The 16880-nt window shown below is 46.9% G+C and overlaps 1 protein-coding gene across 8 annotated transcripts in view; it reads right to left on the bottom strand.

Annotated features, from left to right (window-relative positions):
• The window catches only part of LOC119625924 (uncharacterized), a 28375-nt gene that overhangs the window by 9446 nt on the left and 2049 nt on the right, over nt 1–16880 (bottom strand). For 4 of the 8 annotated variants that reach the window (XR_012095439.1, XR_012095436.1, XM_073023188.1 and 1 more), the window contains 2 exons: nt 15847–15982; nt 2421–2526 (listed from right to left, as the gene is read on the bottom strand). The gene's annotated coding sequence lies outside the window, so the exon portion shown is untranslated. Of the gene's footprint in view, nt 1–2420; nt 2527–4221; nt 14913–15846; nt 15983–16880 lie in introns of those variants that run through there. The other 4 variants (XR_012095438.1, XR_012095435.1, XM_073023189.1 and 1 more) reach the window with 2 other exon arrangements.

Genomic DNA, 16880 nt, shown 5'->3' with positions numbered 1-16880 from the left:
CCTGAATTGTTTCCATTTTATCATTAAACAAAGCAGGTCATCAGCTGAGATGTGAATCTCAGTAATACTGTCTGTATCATGAGACCTGTCTCCTTGGCCGTAATTGCCACAACTGGACCAGGGATGGGCTCCTAATCCAAGTGAAGGCATTCGATTCTTTCTTTTGGGAGCTTGAAGTGACGATTCAAAGACATCAGTGTCAATTAGTGCTCAACCTGGAAGGATCTGTAAATTCAGAAACTGTGGGGCAGACATTTTCCTTCATATAAATGGAAAAGCTGACGAGATTAGGTAGGGGTTTGGTGAAAGAGGAGTAAAGCAGAAAGGAAGTAGAAAAGTAGCAAGAAAATAAGAGTCCACATAGACTTGGAGTTGCAAAAGGAGTTACTTAGGTTCCTGTCCTAAGGTTCGAGTCCTCTGAGAAGATGCCTGGATAGGACTAAATGTGCAAGCGATGTGCTGGGAAAACACTTGCGAAGGGAATAGGAGGAAGCCGGGAGAGCCTGGGAGAGCTGCGATGCAGGTGCAGCCCCTGCGAGGAGACAGGAAGGGAGGAGGGCTGGCTTGAGGAGGTGTTAGAACGCAGTGGATAGTTCTTTCTTTTTCAGAGACAGTCTCCCTTTGTTGTCCAGGCTGGCCTCAAACTCCTGAGCTCAAGCAATTCTCCTGCCTCAGTCTCTTGAGCAGCTGGGACTACACGCGCATAACCATGCCCAGCTTAGAATGGAATGTAGTTCTAAGAAAGCTCTGGCAGAGCTGATGAGGTGTGCTTGTGCCAAAGCCACCTGTCAGAGGAGTCCCCCATCTCCCAGAAATGGGCCTGCCTTAGCATGGCAGGGCTGCACTCAGGCACTGGGTGGGAGCAGCTCACAGGAAGGGCGGTCTCCGTGCAAATGCAATGACAGAATTTCATAGCCCAGCAGCAGGGGGCCACGTTACGCTCCCTGCAGAGAGGTGAGCAGCGCGCTCTAACGGCCACAGTTCACAGTGCCTTTTCAGTTCCTTTTTCTACCACCTCATGACGCACAAGGGCCTTTCCTGCCTGTGAGTTCTGAGCTTCTCGAGACACTCCTGGATCTTTCAAATTTGATTCCCTATTTATGCTTAAACTACTTTGAGTGGATTCCAAGTACTTGTAACAAAAACAACAACAAAAAACATAGATTGAAATAGTAGCAAGGGGACTATAATCTAAATTTTCTTTTTTTTTTTTTCTTTTTGAGACGGAGTCTCACTCTGTCACCCAGGCTGGAGTGCAGTGGCTGGATCTCAGCTCACTGCAAGCTCTGCCTCTCGGGTTCCCGCCATTCTCCTGCCTCTGCCTCCGGAGAGCTGGGACTACAGGCGCCCGCCACCATGCCCGGCTAATTTTTTGTAGTTTTTTAGTAGAGACGGGGTTTCACCATGTTACCCGGGATGGTCTCGATCTCCTGACCTCATGATCCGCCCGCCTCGGCCTCCCCAAGTGCTGGGATTACAGGCGTGAGCCACCGCGCCTGGCCTAAATTTTCTATAGAAGAGGAGATGGAAGGAGGAAATAATAATTCTAGCGCTTATTCCTTATACTCCATAGACGGTTCTACAGTTTGTAATGTATTTTAACTTACACAATCTCATTTGAGCCTTACAGCAACCTCTGAACACAAGTAAGGCTGGCATCATTATCTGTATTTCAGATGAGGAAGCTAAGTTTCAGAGACAATACAAACTACGCTGAATTGAAAAAAAATGGAGGCCGGGTGCGGTGGCTCACGCCTGTAATCCCAGCATTTTGGGAGGCCGAGGTGGGCAGATCACCTGAGGTCGGGAGTTCGAGACCAGCCTGACCAACATGGAGAAACCCCGTCTCTACTAAAAACATAAAATTAGCCGGGCGTGGTGGTGCATGCCTGTAATTCCAGCTACTCGGGAGGCTGAGGCAGGAGAATCGCTTGAACCTGGGAGGCCGAGGTTGCGATAAGCTGAGATAGTGCCATTGCACTCCAGCCTGGGCAAAAAGAGCAAAACTCCACTCAAAAAAAAAAAAAAAAAGAAGACAAACCATATAAATATTAGCCTCTACCTATAAAAGCAGTAAGCCAAAAGCAGCACTGCATTCCTGGAGACATTGCAGAAATTAGTGCCACCACTAATCAATGATTTGAAAGACACAGAGCTGATGATTTCCATTCAGCTTAGCTCTCTAGCCTGTGCAGATCCAACCTGGATCCAAGAGAACGGCGTGGATTATTATAAACTCGGTTAGGTTGTGACTCCAATTGCAGCTGCTATTCTAGGTGTGCCTTCATTCATGAAGCAAATCAGTGCATCCCTTGGAGCAAAGTATGCAGCTGTTGATCTGATGAATGCTTTTATCCTCAGTACTTTTTAGTAAAGACCATCAAAAGCAGTTTGCTTTGAGCTGACAGGGCTAGCAATACCTGTTCGTCATCCAAACTCAGGACTGTATCAATTCGCAGTCATCTGTCATCATCTAGTTTGCGGAGACCTTGTCGTCTTCTCTACTCCATAGGACATCACACTCGTCTAATATGTTGAGAACATGTTGATTAGAAGTAGTAACTATTCTAGTCATCTTGACGAGACATACGTGTGCCAGAGGGTGACAAATCCCACAAACATTCAGTGAAACTTCTGGGGGGCCTAATTGTCTGGGGCATGTTAAGCTGCGCCCTACTACCACTAAGAAAGAGGTACAATGCCCAGTGGGTTTGGATTTTGGAGGCAATGTATACCTCATTTGAATGTTCTTCTCTGACCCATTTTCTGAATAACTTAAAAGGCTATTAGTTTTGAGTGGGGCCCAGAACAACAAATGACATTGTCATGACAGTCCCTGACTCATGAAGGTTCAACTTAAATGTTTTTACTTTACCAATGGTGTGAAAGTGATGTGCGTTCAGTAGAAGCTGTATTTCGAATGCTGGATTTTGATCTTTCCCTGAGTGAGTGATACGTGGCGGGAGGCTCTCTCGTGATGCTGGGCAGCAGCAGTGAGTGCAGCTCTGCCAGCCACAGGGTCACTGGGCTGGATGACCAATGCTGTACGGTGGGCTGTGTGGACAGATCACTTTGCCCAGCTGTAGGCCAGTGGAAGTGTTCTGGGCATGTTCAAGGTAGGCTAGGCTATGATGTCCTGTAGTTAGGTGTATTCAGGGCATTTGTGACTCAGGATATTTTCTTTTCTTTTTCTGAGGTAGAGTCTCACTCTGTCTCACCAGGCTGGACTGCAGTGGTGTAAGCATGGCTCTCTGTACCCTCGATCTCCTGGGCTCAAGCCGTTCTCCCACCTCAGCCTCCCAAGTAGCTGGGACTACAGGCATGTGCCTCCATGACTGGCTAACTTAATTTTTTTTTTTTTTGTATCTTGCTATGTTGCCCAGGCTGGTCTCACACTTCTGGGCTTAAGTGATCTTCCAGCTTTGGCCTCCCAAAGTGTGGAGATTAGAGGCATGAGCCATTGCACCTGGTGAAATTTTTACAATTGTATGTTGCCTCAGCATCCATTTGAAATATACGTTAGCCTTTCTCATATAAAAAGCAGGACTCAGTCACCCTTGACACAGTTTCCAGTTCTCCCGCTCCTCCTGGTTCCTCAATGTGATCAATCTAGATACCTGCCTTGTACAACCACCTCCTGATGACCATTTCCCTGTGGACACCTAGATACTACCTGCGTGACTTGCTCCACCAACCCCCTCGCCCCACACGGACATGCTGCGGTGACCACCTCTGAGTCACAGCATGACCCCATGGTACTTGTGCCTGCTTGTTCTAAACTTACCGATTAGAACTCCTAGTGGACTCAGTGGCTCACGCCTGTAATCCCAACAGTGTGAGTGGCCAAGATGGGAGGACTGCTTGAGGCAAGGAGTTCGAGACACCCTGGGCAACATAGCGAGACCTTGTCTCTACCAAAAATAATTTAAAAATTAGCTAGGTTGCCAGGCGCGGTGGCTCAAGCCTCTAATCCCAGCACTTTGGGAGGCTGAGGCAGGCGGATCACGAGGTCAGGAGATCAAGACCATCCTGGCTAACACGGTGAAGCCATGCCTCTAGTAAAAATACAAAAAAATTAGCCGGACGAGGTGGCGGGCACCTGTAGTCCCAGCTACTCGGGAGGCTCAGGCAGAAGAATGATGTGAACCCAGGAGGCAGAGCTTGCAGTGAGCCGAGATAGCACCAGCCTAGGTGACAGAGCAAGACTCCGTCTCAAAAAAAAAAAAAAAAAAAAAAAATTAGCTAGGCATGGTGGCACACTCCTGTGATCCCAGATATTTAGGAGGCTGAGGTGGGAGGATTGCTTGAGCCTGAGAGGTAGAGGGTGCAGTGAGCTGTGATAGTGCCAGTGCACTCCAGCCTGGGCAACAGAATGAGATCCTATTTCAAAAAACCAAAAACCCATTGGGTGTGGCAGCTCATGCCTGGAATCCCAGCACTTTAGGAGGCCGAGGCAGGAAGATCACCTGAGGTTAGGAGTTTGAGACCAGACTGGGGAACATGGCAAAACCCTATCTCTACTAAAAATACAGAAATTAGCCAGGTGTGGTGGCAGGCACCTGTAATCCCAGCTACTTGGGAGGCTGAGGCATGAGAATCTCTTGAACCCGCAAGGCGGAGGTTACAGTGAGCTAAGATTGCACCATTGCATTCCAGCCTAGGTGGCAGGGTGAGAATCCATCTCAAAAAAAAAGAAACAAAACCAAATCCAACCCTCGCCCCCCACCGCCACAGAACAAAACAAAACAAAACCCTCCTCTCAGGAAACCTGCTTGAGTAATGGCCTGGACCCAAAACAGACATTAGCCCTCAGGCCCCTTGCTTTCTCTCTCACTTCCCGCTCCCCAGCTAAGCACGTGTGTCCAGGCTGGCTCTCCTCTCCCCACTGGCCCTGAGAGGCGTGCTGCCCTCTTCTCTGTAAGAGATCTGTAAGCAATACACTGCTTCTGTTACTTCATGTGTTTTGTTGTGTTGCCTCCTCTGCAACTCACCTGACCGTCACACCTGAACCCAACTCTCCTCCCAGTGAGGTTCTCCTGCAGAGTGGCTATCTTGGTAGGAATAAACTGGACACAAGTCAGACAAGAGCCACACAGGTGTCTGCCAGGATCAACAAGTTTCCTGTGAGGCGGACACCTGGTCATGGGTCAGACACTTAGGAATTAGGCCATCTGCCAGATGATGAAGTATCCTGTCAATGGTGCACTGCGAACATCCATGGCCACCTCTCCTGGGGCCCTGGAGTCAGGACGGGGCTAGAATTTACAGTCACTATCCAGAAAGAGGCCTCGAGATGAAATCAGAAGAAACACAATACTGTCTTCTGCAGGTAACTATTCTCCTTTTGAGATACAGCTTCGAGCATGTCACTTGCCCTAGTGGACACTAAAGCCCTTGGCTGTGGGCCACCAAAATATCAAGTGTCCTGAGCTGAGCCTAAATATCATTATTTATTAATGATAAATTAAATTGGGTATTATATGACTCATGGAGCCAGAAAGTTGCACTCCATCTACTTAATGATGGACTCATTATGAAATGGAAATGGTATAAATGGGATTGGGTCTGACAGGTCCTAAATGCTGAAGCAAGTTCTCTGAGTAACTACTCCTGCTACATTGCCTGTTCTCTCTCACCCACGTCTATGGCCTCATGGGGAATCCTCTATCACCACTTGACCAAGGAGGAAAAAATTAAAAAAAAAAAAAAATTCAAGTCTGGCTGGGCACGGTGGCTTACATCTGTAATCCCAGCACTTTGGGAGGCCGAGCCGGGAGGATTGCTTGAGCCACTAGTTCGAGAACAGACTGAGCAACATTGTAAGACCCCATCTATACAAAATAATAATAATAATAATAATAATAATAATAATAATAATAATAATGGCCGGGTGCAGTGGAATGCACCTGTGATCCCAGCAACTTGGGAGGCTGAAGTAAGTGGTGATTATTCCACTGCACTCCAGCCTGGGCGACAGTGAGACCCTGCCTCAGAAAAAGAAAAAAAAAAAAATTTTCAAGTCTGGTTCCTTGTTACAGATGTTTCTGCATCACATACTGCTGTAACCCCACTCAAGGTGGTCCTGAGAACAGTGGTCAAAGGAAATCTTCCAAGTGGGCAAAACTTTGAGTGGTGCATCCAGTTGCTCATTTGACCTAGAAGGAGATGGTCAGAGCTGTGGCACTACATTAGAGGAACACGGCTGGAAAAGAGTAGAAAGAGACGGTCACAGGTGTGGTTCTACATTAGAGGAACACGGCTAGAAAAGGGTAGAAAGAGACGGTCACAGCTGTGGTTCTACATCAGAGGAACACGGCTGGAAAAGGGTAGAAGGAGATGGTCAGAGCTGTGGTGCTACATTAGAGGAACATGGCTGGAAAAGGGTAGAAGGAGATGGTCACAGCTGTGGCGCTACATTAGAGGAACATGGCTGGAAAAGGGTAGAAGAAGACGGTCGGAGCTGTGGTTCTACATTAGAGGAACGCGGCTGGAAAAGAGTAGAAGGAGACGGTCGGAGCTGTGGTTCTACATTAGAGGAACACGGCTGGAAAAGGGTAGGAGACGGTCGCAGCTGTGGTTCTACATTAGAGGAACACGGCTGGAAAAGGGTAGGAGACGGTCAGAGCTGTGGTTCTACATTAGAGGAACACGGCTGGAAAAGGGTAGGAGACGGTCAGAGCTGTGGTTCTACATTAGAGGAACACGGCTGGAAAAGAGTAGAAGGAGACGGTCAGAGCTGTGGTTCTACATTAGAGGAACATGGCTGGAAAAGGGTAGAAGGAGACGGTCAGAGCTGTGGTTCTACATTAGAGGAACATGGCTCTAAAAGGGTAAAGTTTGAATGCTTTGTTGTGAAAACTGGGGACAAGTGAAGGGTGTCTGCTCTCACCATTTCTATCCAACATTGTACAGAAGGTTCTAGTCAGTGAAATAAAGCAAGAAAAACAAACAAGTACAGTGCTATGGCTTGAATGCCCTCTCCAAAACCCATGTTGAAACTTGATCCCGAATATGGCAGTGTTGAGAGGTGGGGCCTTTAGGGGTGATTGGATCAAGAGGGTTCTATCCCCATGAATAGATGAATTCATAGATCAATAGATTAAAGGGTTAATGAAGTAATGGGTTATCATCAGAGTGGAACTGGCGGCTTTATAAGAGGAAGAGAGACCTGAGCATAGCACATTAGTATTTTCGGCCCCTCGCCATGCGACACCCCGTGGCCACCTCAGGACTCGGTAGTCTCCATCAGCAAGAAGGCTCTCACCAGATATGCACCCTCAACCTTGGACTTCTGAGCCTCCATAACTATAAGAAACAAATCTTTTTTCTTTTTTTCCCTTTAAAAATGTGTATAAAGGTAAGGGGTACAAGTGTAGCTGAGTCACATGAATATACTGCATAGTGGTGAAGTCTAAGCTTTCAGTGTCACCATCACCTTCTTTTTCTTTACAAATCACCCAACTTCAGATATTCTGTTATAAGCAACAGAAAATGGACTCATACATACAGACTGGAAAGGAGGAAGCAAAACTATCTTTATTGGCAGAAAACATAACTGTGTATATAAAAAACCTAAGGAATTCATCAAAATAAGCTATCAGAACTAATAAATTGTGGGACAGCCCAGCATGGTGGCTCACGCCTGTAATCCCAGCATTTTGGGAGGCCGAGGCAGGTGGATCATTTGAGGTCAGGAGTTTGAGACCAGCCTAGACAACATGGTGAAATCCTGTCTCTACTAAAAATACAAAAATTAACCGGGCATGGTGGCACGCGCCTGTAATCCCAGCTACTCAGGGGGCTGAGGCAGGAGAATCGCTTGAGCCTGGGAGGCGGAGTTTGCAGTGAGCTGAGATGGCACCATTGCACTCAGGTCTGGGCAATAGAGTATGACCCTGTCTCAAAAATAATAATAATAATAATGATGATGATAATAAATAAAATTAAAAAAAAGAAAGATAGATTGTGGAATACAAAGTCAACATAAAAACTATTATATTTCGGCCGGGTGCGGTGGCTCACATCTATAATCCCAGCACTTTGGGAGGCCAAGGCGGGCGGATCACCTGAGGTCAGGAGTTCAAGACCAGCCTGACCAACATGGAGAAACCTTGTCTCTACTAAAAAATACAAAACTAGCCGGATGTGGTGGCACATGCCTGTGATTCCAGCTACTCGGGATGCTGAGGAAAACTGCTTGAACCCAGGAGGCAGAGGTTGCGGTGAGCCCACTCCAGCCTGGGCAACAAGAGCAAAACTCTGTCTCAAAAAAAAAAAAAACAAAAAAAAAAACTATTTTATTTCTATATAGTAGCATTGAAGAATTGGAAACTGAAAAATTTAAAACACCACTTGCAACGGGACCAAAAATCAGAAAAACACTTATGGATAAATTAAACAAAATCATGGAAGACCTGTACGCTAAAGCTAAAAAAAAAAAAAAAAAAAGGCTGAGAAAGTTAAATAGAAGAATAAATAAATAAGAGTATGCTATGCTCATGAGTTGGGAAGACTCCACATTGCTAAGACATCAGTTCTCCCCAAATTAATCTAAAGATTTAATGCAGTCCCAATCAAAATCCCATCAGGCATTTTTTGGGGGTAGAAATTGACAAGGTGGGCCGGGCGCTGTGGCTCAAGCCTGTAATCCCAGCACTTTGGGAGGCCGAGATGGGCGGATCACAAGGTCAGGAGATTGAGACCATCCTGGCTAACACGGTGAAACCCCGTCTCTACTAAAAAATACAAAAAACTAGCCGGGCGTGGTGGCGGCGCCTGTAGTCCCAGCTACTTGGGAGGCTGAGGCAGGAGAATGGCGTAAACCCGGGAGGCGGAGCTTGCAGTGAGCTGAGATCTGGCCACTGCACTCCAGCCTGGGTGACAGAGCGAGACTCCGTCTCAAAAGAAAAAAAAAAAGTATTAGCTGTGAAAAGAGAAGTGGTATCTAGAAAGGGGAAGAGTTAAAGCCTCTTTTTAAAGATTTTTATCCCTAAAGCCTTTTTTGAAGATGAACTCAATTGTGTTTATGTACTGATGGGAAAGAGGCAGTAGAGATGGAGAAAATGGCTGCATTAGAGAGGCTCAGCTGGAGTTTCTGAGAATTCATTTGGTTTATAGGCTATTGGCAGAAAATTTATGTATACATATAAAATCAAACCCACAAAGTACTCTTTTTGTTTTGTTTTGTTTTTGAGACAGAGTCTCCCTGTGTAGCCCAGGCTGGAGCGCAATGGCACGACCTCGGCTCATTGTAACCTCCGTCTCCCAAGTTCATGCAATTCTCCTGCCTCAGCCTCCCGAATAGCTGGGATTACAGGCATGCACCATCACAGCTGGCTAATTTTTGTATTTTTAGTAGAGATGGGGTTTCACCATGTTGGCCAGGCTGGTCTTGAACTCCTGACCTCAGGTGATTTGCCTGCGTCAGCCTCCTAAAGTGCTGGGGTTACAGGCGTGAGCCACTGCACCCGGCCAAAGTGCTCTTTTTAAAAAATTATTATTATTAAGAAATCCACTTCTCTAACTGTCACAAAGTCCAGGCTGAGTTAACAGTGATGAGTTCCAGAGGCAACTACACCCCACTCTGGGTTTTCTGGTTACAATCACTGCATTCACTCTCGACCTCAACTGAAAACCCAGACCCAGGAGGCCTCAAGTCCTGCCCTTCTACTCCTGGCAGATGCCAAGGCCAACCATATAGGAGGCTTGTTTAGAGGAGAAGACAAACCCTCCACTCTACTTTATGAGGCAGATAGCAACCCCAAACCACCAATGGGCTGGGGCTTGCGCAGGCCTCACTGGCTCCTTTTAAAAATGTTTTTAGAGAGAGGGCGTAGTGGCTCGTGTCTGCAATCCCAGCACTTTGGGAGGCCGAGGCAGGCAGATTGCCTGAGGTCAGGAGTTCGAGACCAGCCTGGGCAACAGGGTAAAACTCCATCTCTACTAAAATACAAAAAATTTGCTGGGCATGGTGGCATATGCTCGTAATCCCAGCTACTTAGGAGGCTGAGGTATGGGAATTGCTTGAACCCGGGAAGCAGAGGTTGCAGGGAGCCAAGATCCAGCCTGGGCAACAGAGTGAGATTCTGTCTCAAAAAAAAAAAAAAAAAAAAAAAAAGCCTGGCTCAACACGGTGTCAAATACTACTTTCTGTTACATACACATTTCTTTTTCATTGCCTTCCAGATGAAATAAAACCTCATTCATCCAAACTAAAATTGGACAGGCTGGATAGGAGAGACCTAAATTTCAGTTCCCAGGAAAGCATAATCTCTCTTTGGAGAAATAGTTACTTTTATTAAGAACGTCTAAAATCGCATAACTCTTTAGCTACAGTAAAATTCCTAAATGCCTTGAAACCAGCAGTCCATTTCACACCAAGACAGTTTATAATGTTTTTTTTTTCTGTCAATAAGGTGCTTAAGTATAAGATTTAAAAAGGTAAGGAAAAAACTGAGCAGTTTTGTTTTAATGAGGTTGAATACAGAATAGTAATTAAATACACTTTGAAATCTTTTAGCCAGGTTGCTCATGGGTGAGTAAACCTATTTACCTTCCAACACTGTCACCTTTGGGTCAAAAGGAGAGGGACAGCTACTACTTGACCTAGGGCATCTAGAGGCAACAAACTCTCTTCTGTTGCCCTTTTACCAAAAGGTTGACATATTTGCAGATTGCGACGGGCCACCTGCCCATGTGACTCCCTCTGGACTGTCCTGGGCTCTCAGGTTGTGACACGGGTCCATTCTTGGACTGAGGAGTTAGCAGAGAGGAATGTTTGGGGTGCTTCTGGGACAGCCAGGAGGGGAGGCTGAGGAAGGTTCTGATGGCAGGCGTCGAAGGCCTGAACAGTCCCCGTTCACCAATGGTGTCTTCACTGCCCCCTACCCCATCCTGGTGTAACCACCCAGTGTGTTCACCTTGCTTGCTGCATAGACAGAGCTGATTTATCAAGATAAGAGAATTGCAATAGAGAAAGAGTAATTAACACAGAGCCCACTGTGCTGGAGACCAGAGTTTCATCATTACTCAAATCAGTCTCCCTGAGCATTTGGGGATCAAAAGTTTTTTTTATTGAGATGGAGTCTTGCTCAGTTGCCCAGGCTGGAATGCAGTGGCACAATCTCAGCTCACTGCAATCTCTGGTTCACGCCATTCTCTTGCCTCAGCCTCATAGTAGCTGGGACTACAGGCGCCCGCCACCAGGCCTAATTTTTTTTTTTTTTTTTTTTTTTTTCCCGAGATGGAGTCTTGCTCTGTCGCCTAGGCTGCAGTGCAGTGGCGCGATCTCGGCTCATGCAACCTCCACCTCCCGGGTTCACGCCATTCTCCTGTCTCTGGGACAGGAGCTGGGACCACAGGCACCCACCACCACGCCCAGCTAATTTTTTGTATTTTTAGTAGAGACGGCGTTTCCCCGTGTTAGCCAGGATGGTCTCGATCTCCCGACCTCGTGATCCGCCAGCCTCGGTCGCCCAAAGTGCTGGGATTACAGGCATGAGCCACCACGCCCGGCCTAATTTATGTATTTTTAGTAGAGATGGGCTTTCACGGTGTTAGCCAGGATGGTCTCAACCTGCTGACCTCATGATCCGCCCGCCTGGGCCTCCCAAAGTGCTAGGATTACAGGCGTGAGCCACTGCACCCGGCCTAAATTTAAGACATTTTTCTTTTACCAATAATTTTAAATCTTTGTTTCCAAAAGATTACTAAAGTCTTGTGAACAAAAGGCATTACAGTTTCTATTTTTCAGATAAAATATGATTTAAGCCCCGATTTTTCTAAGCCAAATGATCAGAGCTCTTTTATACATAAATATTACACACACAACACATATCAGTAGACAGACAGACAGAAGATCCAGTAGTTAAGATTTTTCATTTGCTAGTTTTTTAACTGGATTACTGGCTTCAGGATGGAGACCTTGGAGGAACAGGGCCAGGAACGCTTGCACTTTCTAGGGCCTAATAAGCAGGCACAGTTGGAAGGCAAACAAATCCCCAAAATTAAGGGTGCCATTTTATTCTGGTTCCTGGATCCCCCAAAAGGAGGGAAATACTGTGGGAGAAGATCATGCAATGCTCCTACCAGGCATTTCATTGCAAGGCAACCCAAAGCCAATCAGCCCATTTTGTAACCAGCCCATCCTCTATGGGAGTCTCATCTCTCAGTGCGAGGTGGGGTGGGGATGCTTCCATATCTTCCAGGCAGCCAAGAGCATGCTTCTCTGAGCCAAGCATTCAAAGAGCCAGTATCCCTCCATAACTGCCATTAGCCATCCCTTAAAGTATATTTCCTACCTAGTTATTACACAGCAAGGCTAAAAGCTCTCCCATAATGCAAAGTAATTTTTGATACCGCCAAAAGTAAAAGCCATCAGATAACACAACGCACAACAGAACAGAGTCTTAGATTTTGAGAGGAATCTTTTTTTTTTTTCCCCCAAAACTGGCGTTCCATGAAAAAAACAGAGGTTTTTCTCAGAATGGGGTTTGTGGTGCCTCCTCTGCTTTTTCCCAGGATTCCCAGGCTGTTAGAATTTATCTTAGGTTCTCTCATGCTGACATCAAGAGTGGCAAGAACATAAAACGGAGAAATACAATTGAGTTGACAGAGAAGAAGAAAACCCTTTTTCTTCAGAAAAGTAAGATCCAAGAAGAGAAAAAACATAAAAACCTTTTAAATATATGTATAGCTTGGGGTGATATCTAGATAGATAGATAGATAGATAGATAGATAGATAGATAGATAGATAGATACTAAGCTGATTTTAACTATAGATCTCTTTTTTATAAGAAAAAATTATTTAAGGCTGGGCACGGTGGGTCACACCTGTAATCCCAGCATTTTGGGAGGCCGAGGCAGGCAGATCACGAGGTCTGATCCAGACCATCCTGGCCAACATGGTGAAATCCTGACTCAACTAAAAATATAAAAATTAGCTGGGTGTGGTGGCACACGCCTGTAGTCCCAGCTACTTGGGAGGCTGAGGCAGGAGAATCGCTTGAATTTGGGAGGCAGAGGTTGCAGTGAGCCGATATTGAGAGGTGATAATGTGCTAGTAGCCCTCACTCTTAGTGCCTCCTCGGCCTCAGCGTCCACTCTGGCGGCGCTTGAGGAGCCCTTCAGCCTGCCACGGAACCGTGGGAGCCCCTCTCTGGGCTGGCTGAGGCCACAGCCACCTCCCTCTGCTTGCCGGGAGGTGTGGAGGGAGAGGCGCGCGCAGGAGCCGGGGCTGCACTGGCGGGCCAGTGTGAGTTCCAGCAGGCGCAGGCTCAGCAGGCCCCCCACAGGGAGCCGCCACCCGATGCCACGAGCCCAGGGCAGCGAGGGGTTTAGCACCTGGGAGGTTGCGCCCGTCTCCCAGCAGTGCCTGCCGGCCAGTGCTGCACTCAAATTCTCGCCAGGCCCTAGCTGCCTCCCCGTGGGGCAGGTCTCGGGACCTGCAGCCCGCCATGTCTGAGCTCCCCCACTGCGGTGGGCTCCAGCGCGGCCTGAGCCTCCCCGGCGGGCACCGCCCCCTGCTCCCTGGCGCCCGGTCCCATCCACAGCCCAAGGGCTGAGGAGTGCAGGCATGGCTCGGGGCTGGTGGGCAGCTCGGCCTGCAGCCCTGATGTAGGACCCAGCTGGTCTCCCGAACTGGATGGGGACTTGGAGAACTTCTATATCTAGCTGGAGGATTGTATGTGTACCAATCAGCACTGTGTCTAATTCAGGGTTTGTAAATACACCAATCAGCACTCTGTGTCTAGCTCAGGGTTTGTGAATACACCAATTGGTACTCTGTATCTAGCTAACCTAGTGGAGACTTGGAGGACTAGCACTCTGTGACTCTGTCTAGCTCAAGGATTGTAAATGCACCAATCAGCACTCTGTGTCTAGCTCAGGGTTTGTAAATACACCAATCAGCACTCTGTATCTAGCTCAAGGTTTGTAAATACACCAATTGGTACTCTGTAGCTAGCTAACTGGGCATCTAGCTAACTAGCACTCTGTGACTCTGTGTTTAGCTCAAGGATTGTAAACGCACCAATCAGCACTCTGTCAAAACGGACCAATCAGCTCTCTGTAAAATAGACCAGCTCTCTGTAAAATGGACCAATCAGCAGGATGTGGGTGGGGCCAGATAAGGGAATAAAAGCAGGCTGCCAGAGCCAGTCAGCAGCAATCCCCTTAGGTGCCCTTCCACAGTGTAGAAGCTTTATTCTTTTGCTCTTTGCAATCAATCTTGCTGCTGCTCACTCTTTAGGTCCACACTGCCTTTATGAGCTGTAACACTCACTGTGAAGGTCTGCAGTCTCATTCCTGAAGCTGGTGAGACCACGAACCCACCGGGAAGAATGAACAACTCCAGACACGCTACCTTTAAGAGCCGTAACACTCACCACAGAGGTCTGCAGCTTCACTCCTGACAGCAAGACCATGAACCCACCAGAAGGAAGAAGCTCCAGACACATCTGAACGTCTGAAGGAACAAACTCTGGACACACCATCTTTTTTTTTTTTTTTTTTTTTTTTTTGAGACGGAGTCTTGCTCTGTAGCCCGGACTGGAGTGCAGTGGCCGGATCTCAGCTCACTGCAAGCTCCGCCTCCCGGGTTCTCGCCATTCTCCTGCCTCAGCCTCCGGAGTAGCTGGGACTACAGGCGCCGCCACCACGCCCGGCTAGTTTTTTGTATTTTTTAGTAGAGACGGGGTTTCACCGTGTTGGCCAGGATGGTCTCGATCTCCTGACCTCGTGATCCGCCCGTCTCGGCCTCCCAAAGTGCTGGGATTACAGGCTTGAGCCACCGCGCCCGGCCGACACACCATCTTTAAGACCCTCACCACGAGGGTCCGTGGCTTCATTCTTTAAGTCAGTGAGACCAGCAATCCACCAAGTCCAGACACAATATTTTGCCACTGCACTCCCACCTGGCGACAGAGCAAGATTCCGTTTCAGAAAAAAGAAAAAAATCCTTTAAAATCTCTTATTACCAGACTCTAGCCAGGACAGCCAATATTTCTGGCTTTTGAATTCTACCACAGGTAACTTTCCACATTAAATTTGTAAGTTTTAACTAAGGTTATAATTTAACCATGGATGCATAAGGTGCTTCAAAGAGATGGCGAGCAGTGTTTTGTTTTACAAGATTTAGAATCTCTCCAAAGGTAGTTCAGAGAAAGGAAAATTCAAGACAGTCAAGACAGGAAATCAGAAACCAGTCATGGGGGGTAAAATCTCAATAAATGGCAAAGTTATACAAGTAACAAATCAGAAAGGCATCATTCCTGAAGCCAAGAATTGAACACGGGTCAATAATGTCAAAAGATAAAGCCTTAGTTAACTGGGCTACACAGCACTGAGCAGTTTCTATTGCTTTTACCAGGAGAAGTCTACAGCAGCCAATTTCAAACTTGCAAAGGCTTTTAACTGCTCAAGTTAATTTTTAAGGCTATGACATGAACCCTAAATTTCCTGTCCTCTGAATGGTGGAGACCAAGAGAATGTATCCCCACACGGTCACGAGGTTAAGCTCTTAAGGACACAAAACAAGACAGTGAAATTTCATCTGGTATTGGTTTCAGGGACCTGCGGCGAAGTTTGGAACTGACCAGCCTGCAGGGCTGGCTTGAAGAGTGGGCTTATAGAGTGGGCTTATAGAAGTCCTAAACCCACGCACCCTTCTCTCCGTTACAGAAAGATAAACTCCTAGCACAAAGTGCACCAAATTTGCTACAGCCTAAAAACAGTCTCACAAATACCTTTTTTCTATTAAACCCTAGCAGAGAAGACAAACAGTGACATTTACCATTTACACACACACACACACACACAGCAAAAATTTGGGTGGTAAGAATTTCTTACCCTTTCTGTCAGCATACTAGGTTTCCAGGTTCCCTTTCTCTGCAGCTTCTAGAACAGATGATTCTGCTCGCTGTGCCACAGCTGTGGGGGTCAAGCCACTTTACAAAATAAGATCACCCTTTTCTGTTTTATGGAACTGTGGGGAAAAGAAAGAGAGATCAGCCTGTTACTGTGTCTATATAGAAAGAAGTAGACATAAGAGACTCCATTTTGTTCTTTGTTCTGTATTTGAGATACTGTTCATCTGTGACCCTACCCCCAACCTTGTCCTTGCAAGAGACATGTGCTGCGGTGACTCAAGGTTGAATGGATTTTGGGCTGTGCAGGATGTGTCTTTGTTAAACAAGTGCCTGAAGGCAGCTTGCTGGTTAAAAGTCATCACCATTCTCTTTATTTCAACTACCCAAGGACACGTACACGGCCAAAGGTCGCAGGGACCTCTGCCTAAGAAAGCTAGGTGTTGTCTAAGGTTTCTCCCCATGTGATAGACTGAAACAATGCTACTAAAAGGTTTATGGAGATGTCTGCATATGCATCTCAAGGCACAGCATTTTCCTTTAAACTTATTCATGTCACAGAGGTTTTTGTTCATATGTCTTACTGCCGATTTCCTCTTTTTCTTTGATCCTATTGTCCTGCCACTCCCCTGTCTTTAAGATGGTAAAGATAATTATCAATAAATACTAAGGGAACGGAGAGACCGGTGCCGGCGTGGGTCCTCTGTAAGCTGAGCGCCGGTCCCCTGGGCCCCCGCTTCTCTTTCTCTATACTTTGTCTCTGTGTCTTATTTCTTTTCTCAAGTCTCTCGTTCCACCTTACGAGAAACACCCACAGGTGTGGAGGGGCAGGCCGCCCCTTCAGGAACCATACGCAAAAGATTCTCAATTTTGCAAGATGCTGCCCAATAGGCTGCATGGGGAGCTGAATTCACATTTTCCATCCCAATAGAAGCAAAATACACATAACAAAACAAACACGAGTCACCTTGTTCAGCACCCCACATTGACTTGGCAAGGCTCAAATTTTTCCTGTTG

The sequence above is a fragment of the Chlorocebus sabaeus genome, chromosome 14, assembly GCF_047675955.1.
Source record: "Chlorocebus sabaeus isolate Y175 chromosome 14, mChlSab1.0.hap1, whole genome shotgun sequence".
Taxonomy (NCBI): Eukaryota; Metazoa; Chordata; class Mammalia; order Primates; family Cercopithecidae; genus Chlorocebus; species Chlorocebus sabaeus.
This window is presented reverse-complemented; position numbering and strand designations above follow the sequence as displayed.